The sequence below is a fragment of the Solea senegalensis genome, linkage group LG15 (assembly GCF_019176455.1).
Source record: "Solea senegalensis isolate Sse05_10M linkage group LG15, IFAPA_SoseM_1, whole genome shotgun sequence".
In the NCBI taxonomy this organism is placed as follows: Eukaryota; Metazoa; Chordata; class Actinopteri; order Pleuronectiformes; family Soleidae; genus Solea; species Solea senegalensis.
In genome coordinates this window covers 8,923,605-8,938,150 of record NC_058035.1, presented here as the reverse complement: position 1 = coordinate 8,938,150, position 14,546 = coordinate 8,923,605, and positions in this window count along the sequence as shown.

Sequence of the window (14,546 nt, the reverse complement as noted above, 5' to 3'; positions counted from 1 at the left end):
AGCAGAGGAGATAGAAGAAATGGGAATTGCAAGCTGTTTTCATTTGCCTGCTGATTGTGAGAGAGTCATTCATAAAAACACAACAATGATTTATGCCTTGTTCTTTTGTAGGTAGCCTATTTCGCATTTTTTCAAATGTAATGCTGAAACAGTAGTGTAATAGTATAGTAGTAGTAATAGTAGTTTATTTTTTGCTGCTGCACGAGTCTCTGTTATGGATTGCTGTGCCCATACAGACTCGGCACATTTTGAACCATGACTTTGTGAAAAATAACAATTCTTTCTTACTTACTTACTAACTTAAATACATAATACTGAGTCCAATATCAAATGTTGATGTGATGTGCGTGTAGCAGGTTGGAGTGAAAGCAGCTTGTATTTTGTGCTCACATTTCTTTGATTTTACTCATCGGATCGATGTTTAAAACGGTGCTTGTGTCTTTTGACTGAAATACACACCCTCTGCTCATGTTTGTATAAATAAAAAAAGAAAAGGATACTGAATAATACAACACCATTGCTTGGACATCAGAGAGCACTGCCCATGCACATTTAATGTGATTTTGCTTCGGGCCAGTTACAGCTTTTAGAGCATACTTTACATGTGTGCGGCTGAAGATGTTGGAGATTTTTTATGGTTTTCCTCTGTTTCATTAATTTAACTAATTACTGTGTCTCCGTCTCAACACATATCGTCATCTATGTGAAACTTCAAATGAGTTTGTACTGGAACAGCAAAATTATGCAAACGTTGCAGATGAGAATTTGTCGTTTTACGTGGGGAAAAAAACAGGTCAACATACACACACACATACATCAGCAAATACCACTCCAGAGTTTATAGTAATATCTTGTCTTTGCTTTTCTAAAAATAACTAAATGTATTTTTGCTGCAATGACTTATGTATTCCTTCTTGGGCATTGCAACAAAAACTGCAGCAGACAGAGAGGTTGAAATGATCGGTGTGTGTGTGTGTGTGAGTCGAGCTCAATGCAGTAACATGGCATTTTTCTTCCTTTGGGATCTGGCCATGTGTAAAGATATGAAAGCTATAGAGGAAGATATAGGACTTGTCATTTTGGAGCAGAAAACACATTCAGCATTCAAGACTGTGAAACGCTAATGCTTACATTACAACTCAGCGGAGCTTTTGATGTATGATGGATGTCTGCAACATTTAGTTTGAATGATGGCTGGTTAATGGCAGAGTGATGGAGCTGCAGTTAATGCTTCGCCCTGAGGCATACAGCAGACACTTTATGTGTCCAAGCAGGGGAACTGACTGCTGCACATCTGTCTTGGGTTGTTTGTTTCGGAGGCTCATATTAAACAGCAACTATCTCACAATGCAATATGCCGCATGTATAGTTCTAAAAGACTGTATGGCATTAGAACATGTATAAAATATGTGGACTGCTTTACTGATAATGCTATAAAATGTGAAAAACCTCATAATTAATTCCAGAGATTTGCCCAAATATCAATCTTGGCGCTTGGTAAAAGCAGCTGGGAATAGAATACATTTTCACCAAGCGTTAGATCACATGGTCTTCCTAGGTTTTAACACACGTAATAAGACTGACTGGATGCTCCCATTTTTTTTAAATGTGTCTAAACATCAAATTTTTCTCAGTGATGGCAGTTTTAATTTATCAACCGATGTTGTGGGCTGTAAATTCATTCTTTATAGATGTTACCGTGGTCGATTTGGAATTGAATCGTAATAACATACTGTATCTGTTCCCATATCTGCAGACAACTAACTGAACAACAAGGTTCGAGGGGAGGATGGCCCAACATATTTGACCCATGTCTGCTACCTGTTGGCTACAGGAGAATAATGAGCACATCAAATGACAGTGAGCAACACAGAGGGCGTGATGAGACCAAATCAATAAGAAGGAAGCTACAAATCCCCCGTGGAGGTACTCGATGCCCAATTAAAGGCAAATCTGCAGGACGGGAAGACCAAGCAAACATTAAATTGCCTTTCTTTTTTTCCCACAAGCAGTCACTGCTGACACCGAAGAGAAAGGAAAATTAATTAAACATTGATATTCTTCTTCGCTGACGCTGCTTACCCAGGCTCTTTCTCACCTCTTCCTCTTTTAAAAAAAACAAACAAAAACCCTCAGCATCCACAGTGTGGACTACATCCGTCTCCTCCTATAGTCGTGTAATAAATCTGGGACTCAAAAACAAAAACTAATAAGAAATAAATATAACAAGTGAGACACTTATGTGGCAATTTATAAAAGTTGCTTTTGTGTTACACCATATATTCCTTTCCGAAATATATCAGTCTTGTGCTAAGGTTGAGGTAACGGCTGCTTTGGACACAGACTGATGACTAAGGGCTGCTACAATGACCGACTCTTCCCTCTTCCCCGTCTCCCATGGTGTCATTATCTGGTTGCATTGTGTGCCCATGCCTGCTGTTGCAGGGAGGCTCTGTTAGCTTTATTCTTCATTACCTTTTCACTCCGGTGAAGAGGATAAAGACTGTGACAAGCACAGCCACCAACTCTCACGCCATTGTCCAAAACACGGATATTTTCAGTACATGGATGAGTTGCCAAACTTTTATTGGAACAGTGCAGTGACAAAGGTATGATGTCTTTTTATTCAAGTTTATTTCTGCAGTGGGCATAATCGTTTACAATTCTGAAGTTGAATCAAAGTCATATTGCTGCAGGGATAAGACTGTATTTGAAAGTCTGCTGTTGCGTGAAACTTCCATCTTGTCTAAAGACTGTTCCTTTTTTTTCTTTCTGCCAGGGATTAGAAAATTTATCATAAAACCTCCAGTCGCATTACTCCAGGTTTTCATTAAAACAGCCATACTGTACGCTTTTTTTAAATGTAATCTGTGATGATAATAGTTACTTATTTTGGTAATGCGGTTATGTAATCCGCATTATACGACCATTAAATACTATATACATTAAAATCAATCCTGGCTATGGTGGTAAGACGATTAACCTTTTTGGTGTATTTTGATTGTTTGTCATCGATTTAGTGTAGAATGGATCCACTAGATGGAGCTACTTCTGCATCACCCACCCACAGAGAGAGAGAGAGAGAGAGAGAGAGGCTGCAGCTCTGCCAGTCTCACTGGACTGGTTCTGTTTGAAGCTGATAATTAATTGGTAATTAATTATCCTAAAGAGACAACACTGACACTTATAAATATACATATATATATACATATGTATATATATATATATATATATATATATATATAGAGAGAGAGAGAGAGAGAGAGATGCTTTTTTTGGCAGGGAGAGAAGGCAACTAAATATAACAAGCAGTGGTTAAATTGCAGCATGATATATATATATACATATATATATATATATATATATATATATTTATATCTATAATAGACACATCCCTTCACAAAAGTTGAATGTAGCACAAACACGCATGCTCACACACGCACACACACACTACACTGCCTCTGTTTGGTCTTAGTGATGAGAAACTATGCAACATTATTTTTATGCTGTGCTGTCTGAAAACAGGCTCTACACAGCAGCAGCAGCAGCAGCAGCACAGGGACAAGCAGGGGTGAGAAATATTTATCCCAAGCAGCGGAATTCACTTCTGAAACCTTCTGTGGGGCCTTCTTCATGTTTTCAGTCATACTCCAGCTTGTTTGCAGCCATCTCGCTTTACTAGCGCAATGTCTGTGCAGTGCAGTGTGGGAATGTTGCTGCATGGGCAACACAAAATCAAAACACAGCTGTAATACTGAGAAACCCAGAGAGAGTCGTGTGGAGCTCACAGGCTTAATTAGCATTGTGTGACATTTATTTACATTTAAACTTTAACTTTATAGTATACTGCAGGTGCTGCACCAAGAGGTGTTCTCTAAGTGCCTTGGTTCCATTTTGCAAAAGCAAATACCAACTCATTATCGTCAAGCACGCAGGATCACTGCCAAGTTTGATAAGCTGCTGTGTGACGCATCCCTATCACTTGCCATCTGACATCGGATGAATTCCTACAGCAGTTCCAGCCATCACGTTAGAGATGTTAGAGTGATGTATGCGCTCAGCTTCGCCGCACGGCTCCATTTATTTATGCACGTGAAGTTAATGCACCAACTTCGATCAGGGTGTAATTTTCTGCCATCACAACTTGTCAGTCTAAAAAGTGTTTATCTAAAAATCATGGTGGGTGTCTGGGAGTAGTAGTAGTAACTCATGTCTGATGTATAAGATATCTGCAACACACACACAAATACACTGTGTATATATATGTATATATATACATATATATATATGTATATATATACTGTATATATACATATGTATATATATATATATATATAGAGAGAGAGAGAGAGAGAGAGAGAGAGAGATGCTTTTTTTGGCAGGGAGAGAAGGCAACTAAATATAACAAGCAGTGGTTAAATTGCAGCATGAAATATTAAAAGGTACTCCCACTATACCGGGGACTCTCACAAAACTATATGTTCCTCACGAGAACGTAACTGCAATACAGCTCAGTTTCTCCATTTTTTGTCATCAGTCACTTTGTCATAACATTCTGTATGATTACTGTATAGGAAGAATACATATATATATATATATATATTACCCACTTTGTGGTAATAACTCTACTGCTGTAATTTGTAATTATTTCCACATCAATAGGAAACATTTGGGAAAAAAAATGAACATTGCCATGTTACATACATATTTACTAATATCTGGGATTTCTCTGTGTGATCTCACCTGGTGCTTCTCTAATGAGAATAATGATGTTCATTACAAGGGGCTCAGCTCTGGATCGGCATGTTTTATATAATAGGCACAATCTCTCCAGACGGCTATAGTCAGTCTTCATATTACCATCTTGTGCAGTTGGATTCACATACTCCTCTGTGGTCAGGGACATTAGTATCCCGGTGGCATTTGTGCTCACATGTACTAATTTGGGATGAAAGAGCTGAAACGTGGAAAAGTAAATGACTGCACGTTATTGTACAACACACATTTAACATTTATGCATTGTTTGTATGGCTCGACTGAACTGGAATCGTGTATTCATTGTCTGCCGCTTTATCCTCCACATGAGGGTCATGGGGCTGCTGGTGCCAATCCCAGCTGACATAGGCAAAAGGCAGGGTACATCCTGGACAGGTCGCCAGTCCATCGAGTGTCCAGTTAACCTGTGCATATTTTTGGACGTGGAAACCGGAGAGCAAGCAAACTCCATACAGAGAAGAACTTGGCCAAACCAGGATGCAAACCCACAGCCTTCTTGCTGTAAGACAATAGTGGTAGCCACTACACCGCCGTGTGGTACTAAAATTGTATCATCTTCTCTGTATTTGGATGTTTAAACTTGACTAGTCCATAAAGTAAATGGAGTTGGGCATTTTAGGACTATCTAAAATATTTATAACACTTAAGATTTTCATGGCATCATAAAAGATCATATAAGATATTTATGTTTTTACCTCCTATATTATTGTTTTATCTTCGCAAGAATAAAAAATGACTTACTTCTACCAAAGACGTTCATGGGAAACAAGGTTTTAATCCAGTGTTATGGTTTTATTTTCACCTCTGTTACATTAACCTCCTTTAACATACATTTCCTAAGAATTGTACACGGAGCATGAAATGCAACGTGAGCTTGTCGTGTCGAATTGTTATTGTTTATTGCATGATGCAGCACCACAGTTACCAGAGCATCCATCCTTACATCCATCTACCAGACCAACCAGAACTAAAGGCAAACTCGTATTTATATAATTAACTTAATACAAAGAAATATTTTATTTAATTAAAACAATTAGATTCTCAAAAAGATTCTTTTTTGGAATCGTGTAACACAGGGACTAAGCATTGTGTCTATTCAAAGTTGTGCAGAAACAGTGAGCGGAGAGAGGACAAAGCAGTGAACACAGGGCATTATGTGGCTCACACTGCAGGCACTGACTGTTTCACAGTAGTATTATTATTATTATAATAGGCTGTGTGTGAATATCAAACAGAAAGATAACTGGGGGAACTGAAAGTTGTCACTTATCTCCTTAAAATCAAGTGAGCTCCAATTACGGATCTTCACTGACATGAATATGTGTCCAATTAGACACACTTTCATGGTTTTTTTTGGGGAATATTAAAGCATCTGGCGCAACAGAGTGTGAGCGTCTCCTCGGTTGCCGACGATGTGATGAGACAAACATCACTCTCGCATAATAGAAACGTCTTCAGCGTGTTCTTGCTGTGGCTATTATGCATGTGCATGTATACCTTGTACGGTTTGATAAAGAACAGGTCTGGCCGTACAATGCACAGCCAGAGGAGGGTTCTTTTAGGGGAGTGGCTTGAAGGGTTATCTACTTGTGATAATAAAATGTCGCTTTGTGGCAAAGGATGAAAGCAATCCTGCTGACAACTGTGATTCCTCCCACTTGGAGCTCCAGGAGCTGGGGCTGCAAACAGAGAAGCCATCAAAGAAGAAAGGAGCAGTAATCTGATCATGTCCTAAAGTGACAAATGCGTCATCAATCATCTCCGCCATTCACTCAACCTTTTCCCACGGAGCGAACATACATTTCCCATTTGTTCTGTGTTTACGTGAAATGGCATCTGTGCTTTTCACGGTCGTATTCTTGTGTCTGTAACATCATGATAACCTCTTCACTCTCCTGGCTGCAAAAAAAAGCATGTGGTTTAGCTCTTACATGTTGAAATCGTGCCATTTAAGACAGTCGCTATATGCATATTCTTAGGTTATCTAAACTGGTGTGAATTGGTTGGCACAATTCATGATTGATAACATTATTTATACCACCTACAAATGATTTTGGAAGATTAAAACTTAAGGCGGAAATTGTCTTTGCAGCTCCTCACAAATTTAAAGTCATTTGAAGATATTTTAAAAGAAGAAAACAAATTGATTTGATTGAAAACATCCCCATTTCTTTTGCTTGATTAACTCGGTGAAGGACAAGGCTTGTGGATTTATAAATAGAGAAAAACAAATTTGGAATAGTCACATTTGAATCACAGCCATCCAAAAGATGTGTCAGAAACATGAGGCTCCACTTTACAAGCTGTGTTACCAACGATATTCTCACTGGAACATTTTCTTTTTCTTCAGAAAATGTATTCACATTCACAGTCACATTTTGCTTATCTAATAAACAGATTATTTTACCATCTCAGGAGTGCATGCATTCTTTTTTCCAATGAGGGAAAATAATATTTTTTCTACCACAGAGAAAAGTGAGGATGTGAAAAAGGAGGAGAGACGGGCCATATTCACATTGCCCGAGGACAAAGACGTCGCCGTACTCTCGGCTGACAAGGGCAGAACCGCTCTAGTCGCGAACACAACAGCAAACAACAAGCAAATGGAGGAAATGTTAAAGGACACAGACACACATGAAATATTGAAAAAGGAGCCTACAGAAGAAAAGAAAAGGACAATAAAAAACTACTCAAACCACTGTTGGACACGAATGAGATAAACAAGGACACACATGATCATACTCCACAACTATGGCACAGACAAAATACACAAACCAGGCTCCCCACTACGACTGAGACAGTGCAGGCTCAGTCACATACAACTTCAAAAGCACTAGTTGAATTGATAAAACTTCTGCATGCGTGCGCGCGTGCGTCACAAAAACTCACAAATAAATTGGCCCACGATTTAAAAGACGTAAAAGACATTAATATCACGCGACGTCACCAAAAACACCAGTGCCAATGACACTACACAGGTGTGCATGTTTGATTCAGGTGGATCCTGGGAGCTGAACGGTGCTGCACAGGAAGTTCCTGTATAAGAGGCCTGGTCGTCCCAGCTGCAGTGAACTTCTCTTGAACCACTTAGAGACAAACTCTCAGTGGACATTTTGTGCTTTCTTTTAAATAAACCTTGAAAAATGGTTTGTTTTACTTGATACTGGTGTTTGGGAATAGTGAGAGTCGATCAATCAAAAGTCCTGCTCGAGCACTGAATCCTGATTGAAAGTGCTTCTCTTTTTTTTCCATTCTTTTTAGTCAGAGACGTGATCGCGAAGAAATATTCAGTATTAGCCTGTCAATCCATTTTTTTGCAGCTTATCTGGAGGCAGGGTGTACGTGAGGAGGCAAAAGGTTCCAGGGAGCTGGGCCAAACTTCCACCTTCTCATTTGCAGCATTTCCCAGCTACTGCGGGATCCTGACATATTTGCAAGCCAAATAAGATATAATCTCTCCAGTCTCCTCTGAGGTCTCTGATCTATTAGCCCTGAAAACCCACAGAGACACTCCTGCGGGGGGAATTCTGATCAGCATATACTCTGAGTGAGCACCTCATCTTTGGATGCAGAGGAGCACCGGCGTTTTCTGAACATCTGCAGCCACTCAACAGAAGAAGCTCATCTTTATTACTTTACTCTTATTCCAGCAAATGCTCATAACCATTATAAAGGAAAGGTGCTTCTTTCTTACCACAGTGGTTGGTTCAGATACTGCCGGACAAGATGCCAGGACGTGAACTATTTCATGCAGGACCAGTGGCTGGATGTGAGGATGACAAAAATACAGGATTTGCAGATCTGTTCCCTCGCTCCAACACACCTGATTCAAATAACTGGATTGTTATCAGTGATGACCGATAAGCTGATGATTTGAATCAAGTGTGATGGAACAGGGGAACTTCTAAAACACGCAGGGCAGCGGGTCCTCAGGACCAGGATTGGGAAACTCTGATCTTACCGACACTTTCACTTTCTGCTCCACATGCTCCTTCTGTCTGCACAGTACAGATTAAAAGACATATTCCTTCACAATTCCTTGGTTTAGTTTCAGCTTTTTGTTTGACTGATGTTCAGTTCCGTCTTCTTAAATTCAGATCTCCTTTTGTGTGGACCGTGGTGGCAGGAAAGTAATAAAAAAAAACAAAAAAAAAACTTGGAGTCATAAAAAACAAAAAACATTTTGAAAAGTGAAATACAATGTCACACCAGCTGCTGTGGGAATTCTATCCTTGGACTTTTATAACCCATCAGAGTGTACCAGCAGATGGTCATTATTATTATACTATTATTTTATATGAAGTCATGTGAAACACTGTGCATCCTGCCCCAAGGTTACATAAGAAAGTAAAATCGAAAAAGGATATGAAGGGAGAGAACGCCTATAGGTGGTTGTCACTGTGATAAATTAGTCCCGGTGTAGAGTCAAATTTCCTTCATTGTAAAGTTTCCTCGATGGGCCAACAATCATTCTAGTTAATTGGAAATCTCCCTCTAACTATTAACAGGACCCTATATTAGATTAAATGTTTTTTTCTGTAGCCTGTGATGCAGCATCTTATTATTCATTCCTTATTCCTTTTTCTTTCCTCTTTTTGTTACCAATGACGATGCAAAGAAGTGCCATTGGCAAAAGACACTAAACATAATATATGGAATGTGACTTGTAAGACACTGGATTTATTCCAGTGTTCTTGGGTTAAGGCAAAACCACAAGAGCGTGACATGTGCTGCTTCAGGGGATTCACTGCACCGGGGATGCAGCCTGTGGAGCAGAGATCTGCCCACGCACTCTTTTCCAGGTAATTAACACAAGTGCACCACATCTCAGCCTCAATGTTTCAAGTTTGACGTCTGTGTTGTGACCTTTTGAGGAACAAAAACATCCCGAAAAAGAAAACACTGCAGTGTCCTACAGTGTTCTTTGTTAAGCTCTAAATCAAAATAGTTCATTCCGTTGATTTATAAACATATACTGGCAAATTATACACAATAACGCATGCGTTTATTGAATTAAAAACTGCCTCAGGATATTGTATTGTACATTTGTGATGCCTTATATGCCATACTGTGTTTGAGGTAACACTTACAAAACAAACTAATATCCTATGATTAAACTTCAAAAAAGAGCAATTAGAATAATAAATAACATTGGATAGCTGTTATCTACTAATCAGTTTCTTGACATTGTGTTATTCTAAAACACTGGAGATAATTTTTTATTGTGTGGTGAATGAAACTCTTCCTGTTTGCATTCAGACAGTCTTTAAATCAAGAGAAGGAAATTATAATTTGTGAAGATTATTTATGTTTGAAACTACCAAAGTGAGAACAAATATTAAATGTAGACGTGTGTCCATTTGGGGGTAAATGGAACAGTTTTATGTATTTTCTCTACATTTTTCTACGATTTTCTTGGTTTTTCCCTTGTTGTGTTGTACAGTATATAAGGCAAAAATAAGACATGCACTAATAATTGTGTTAAATGATCTCACTTTATGTTTACTTTTTATATGAAATAAAGATATTCATTCATTCATGTATTACATATATATCATATATATATGTATATATATATATATATGTGTTTATAAATGTGTATTATTGCAGCACAAGTCTGTTTTAGGAAAGGAGGAGCAGCTGTCGCACTTTTATTCAGTGACTTAATAAGATTATGACAGTAAAACATTGTGTTAGACGAAATACCTCTGAGGTGCAGTAAACATGGTTCCCCTCTATTTCTATTCAGTTGTGATATGTATGTATTATTCCCCCTTTCAGCTGCCCTTGAGAGCTACAAGCTGCCCGTTTAAAAGGTAGAATAATGAAGGAGCAGCTGCAGCCGCCAACAGAAACTCCGAAAGCTCTTTGAAGCGCATCACCTCCGGGTTTTCACTCGACGGGACTTATGAGATTCTCACAGAGAGAGATAATGCATGTATGAGAGGATTTCCTTGAAAGGTTAGGATTTAGAGCAGCGGTTCTCAAACTTTTTATACCACCTAGTTCCACCTGAGACAATACTGAGCTCTCAAAGTAACACAATTATCACCAAGGTTGAAATACAGTGGTGTAAATAAATAGGTCGAGCAGGGTCAGCTACAGACTTTTCACACGAGGCAGATTTAGTCCCATTAAGATCATTTGCTCTCTCATCATCCTTGCGTATACTTCAGACTCTGGTATAGCTAAATAGGTTTATTTATTAGTATATATAATTATTATTCTTTAATTAGTTATATTTTATTCGTCATTTGTTTCATTTTCTATGCACTCCGCTCAAAATTCAGCTCAGCTCAGCTCCGATCACACACCCTGGTATATACACTAGAACAGTATTTCTGATTTTCCTCCAAGTACCATCAGAGGAAGCTTGCGTACCCCTGGTGGTACACGTACCACAATTTGAGAACCCATGGAGTTAGAGGACATATTCTGGGGAATGACTGAAGTGTGTGTGTGTTGCATGAAGGTTTGAAGTAGCGGGGGATGGATGTGGACATGAGGCAAGAAAAGGTGACATAATGAGAATATAGACAGAGAAAGACTTCGTTTTTTAAGCATTTTAAAGTATAATATTTAATACACACGTGGAGGAGGAGTGGCTAGCACTGTTGCCTCACCTGCCTGACCGTCTCACAGCAAGAAGATCTGAATCCTAGTTTGAACTAGGGCCTCTCTGTGCCGGGTTTGCATGTTGTGTGCAGGTGGGTTCTCTCCAGGTCCTCTGGTGTCCTCCCACAGTAGAAAAACACGCAGAGATGAATTACTCGTAACTGACTGTAGGTGTGATTGTGGGAGTGAGTGGTTATTTGTCTCTGTGTGTTTGCCCCGTCTGTCCGTGGCGCACCTCGCCTTTTTCCCTGTGTCAGCTGGGATTGGCTCCAGACCCTCTGTGACCCTCGCGTGGAGGATAAAGCGGTAGACAGTGAGTGAGTGAGTCAGTGGAACACTAATGGACAGAGTTCACCGGCCCTCACCACCACCCTCCCCTACAGTTCAAGGAGAACTATTGTTGTGCTCTGTAAATCTAACTGGGTTCTTGAGGACAAATCCATCTTGACAGGATGAGCGGGGTAATGGTTTTCATTTCAAGCAAACGCACACACACACACACACACACACACACACACACACACAATAATACACAAAATAAATGGAATATGGTTGACCATGCAGCTTTGCCATGTCTGAGAGTAAAACAAGAGTTTATTTTAAAGGAAAACTTATTATGGAAACTGGCAAACTCATAAATCTTAGATTTAGTCTGTAGCACTGACACATTATTTTTTTATGAGCAAAATATGTTTCTTATCAAAAAAAAAGGGAAAAAAGTGGCAAATATAGAGAGTAACACTGCAAAATGAGATCAGCATTTCTGGATTTTGGTCTGTTTCCTTTCAGTGATGTAAATTATTGCTGTTGTGTACCGTTGTGGACACAGATTAAGGTTTGCTGACCTCTGACACTGCGTGCAGGTGCTGCTTTGTTAAGTCCACCCTGACAAAAGAGGATTCTGAAAAGGGTTGTTCTCAAATCTCGGAGGACTCCGTTGTGCAAATTGGCCATGTCAAGTCAAAAGCCAAATCAATACCACCTCTCTCTGTCTCTCTCTCTCTCGTTCAAACACGAGTATGTGTGCGCTTACCTGCTCATGTCAATGGGAACATGTAGAAGATTTGTATTATGTAAAAAAATGAAGAAATGCTGTACTATAATTTTAAACACATTTTGGTGAACATAAATTCTCTGTGCAAAAGAGTTTAGTTGAATCCCGCCCTCGGAAGCAGGCATTCAAGAGGAATTCTGAGATTTCTTTTTCTATTTATTCTGTAAAAAAAAGTGTTCACATCAGCACATATCGAACAACGATATGACTGATACACTGTGTCCAGAATTATTGATTGAACCATTATATTCTCAATCACTGGGAGCTACATTTGCACAGCGGGGTGCGAGGAAATCCCTCAGTCACTTCCTTGCCTGTTTCATTTTTCACTGTAAGTGGACATGTGTCCTCCCTTGTCTCCTCATCGTTATGCACTGCAGGAGCTCTTGTTGCTGCACTCTGACGGATTGTCTCTTCTCTGTCTTTGCTACATGCCCTCTGGCTCCCATAATACGCTGGCTAAGGTGTGTGCAGAGAGGGGCTTTTAACAACTAACCTGCACTGCTGTAAAACAGGTACAGCATCAGGTTTTTTTTCCACTTTTTTGTGACAAATTTTGCAAATATTAGCAGGTTTTGAATAGCTATTACTTTGCTTTTACCCTGACTTCCTTCCACTTTTGCGACTTTAATCTCACGTGAACCATTATCCTGTTTTTTGTTTTTTATTTCACCGTTGGCTAGATGGCATCATTGTTACTCACTTTAACAATGTATCAAAAAGTTCTTTACCTGCCACATAAAAGGCCTCTACCTTTCATTCATTCCAGACTGGAGACAAAAGCCTCACCTAATAAAATGTGTGATGACGCCTCACAAATATATTTTGCAACTTTATAGCCTTTAGACTTTTCTGGCTGGAAACTGAAGTTCATAAACCGCTCACTCTCCTGCTCCGCAGTCCAAGTTTTTGCCACATTGGTAAATCCAAATACTGTGTGTAACTTTCTTCCCTTGTTAGAGATCATTTTACTTCCTGTCATTCTCCCACACCCACCAGATTGAATTAAATTGCCCCGCCTTCATTACCTACAACTGGGTTCTATTAGCCACACCTGCACTATTTAGTCTTATCAGTCGGTCTCTGCTACTTTGTCTATTCCGGAGTTTCTCAGTCCTGGTCCTGGAGAGATCCGCTGCCCTGCATGGTTTTAGATGTTTCCCTGCTCCAGCTCACCTGTTGTTGCACTGCAGAAGCCTGATAACGAGCCCTCTGTTTGAATCTGGTGTGTTGGAGGGCAACATGCACTAGACCGTGATCCAGCACTTTTTTTTTGCTGTTTAGTTTCAGACAGTGTTGTTGTTTTCTTTGACTTTTGGACCTTTGTTTATCCTCATTACCAAACTATTGTTTTCTACAACCTGCATCTGCCTGTCCACGTCCTGCTCCAGTTGTTGCCAAGTGAACTCAGTGATGAAGGTAACAACTCCTGTTTTTTTCTATGTCTGTGCCACTCACAACATTCCAAACAACTTAACTGTAACCTCATAATGCCAGCCCATGGCCAAGCGGAAAGAGAACTTGGATTGTAACCGGAGGGTTGCTGGTTTGAGTCCCCGCCAGGTCAAAAGAAGGGCGGGTGAGCAAGGTAGCCTACCCCCATTGCTGCTCAGTGGCTGCCTGCTGCTCCTAATTCTAGGAAGGTTAGAGGATGGGTTAAATGCAGCGAAGGAAGGAATTTCCCCCGTGTTACTGATAAAGAACTCATTTAATTTAACGTTCTCACACTTGAATAGTTAATGAATGCTGTCCAACTAACTTCAACAAGTTCTAACTTTATTTACGGAACACATCAACCTCTCACTTGGAGCCACATTGTCATTTGTCATGGCGTAATTGATTATAAATGCTAAATATTGAGATTTTAACACCCAACCATCAACAAAACTGATATGTTGATGTCTCAGTGGTTGATAGCCATCGTAAATGAATGGACCCAGGATTAGCTTCTGCTTGAGAAGTGTTTCCGCTCACGGTCAGGTGAACTGGAGGGTGAAAAACGCCTGCAGGTATGAATGAGCTTCTGTACCATATGTCTGAAAGCCTGCGATGACTTTCCTGGTACCTCCACGGTGCATGCTGGGATACTCGGCAGCCCCGC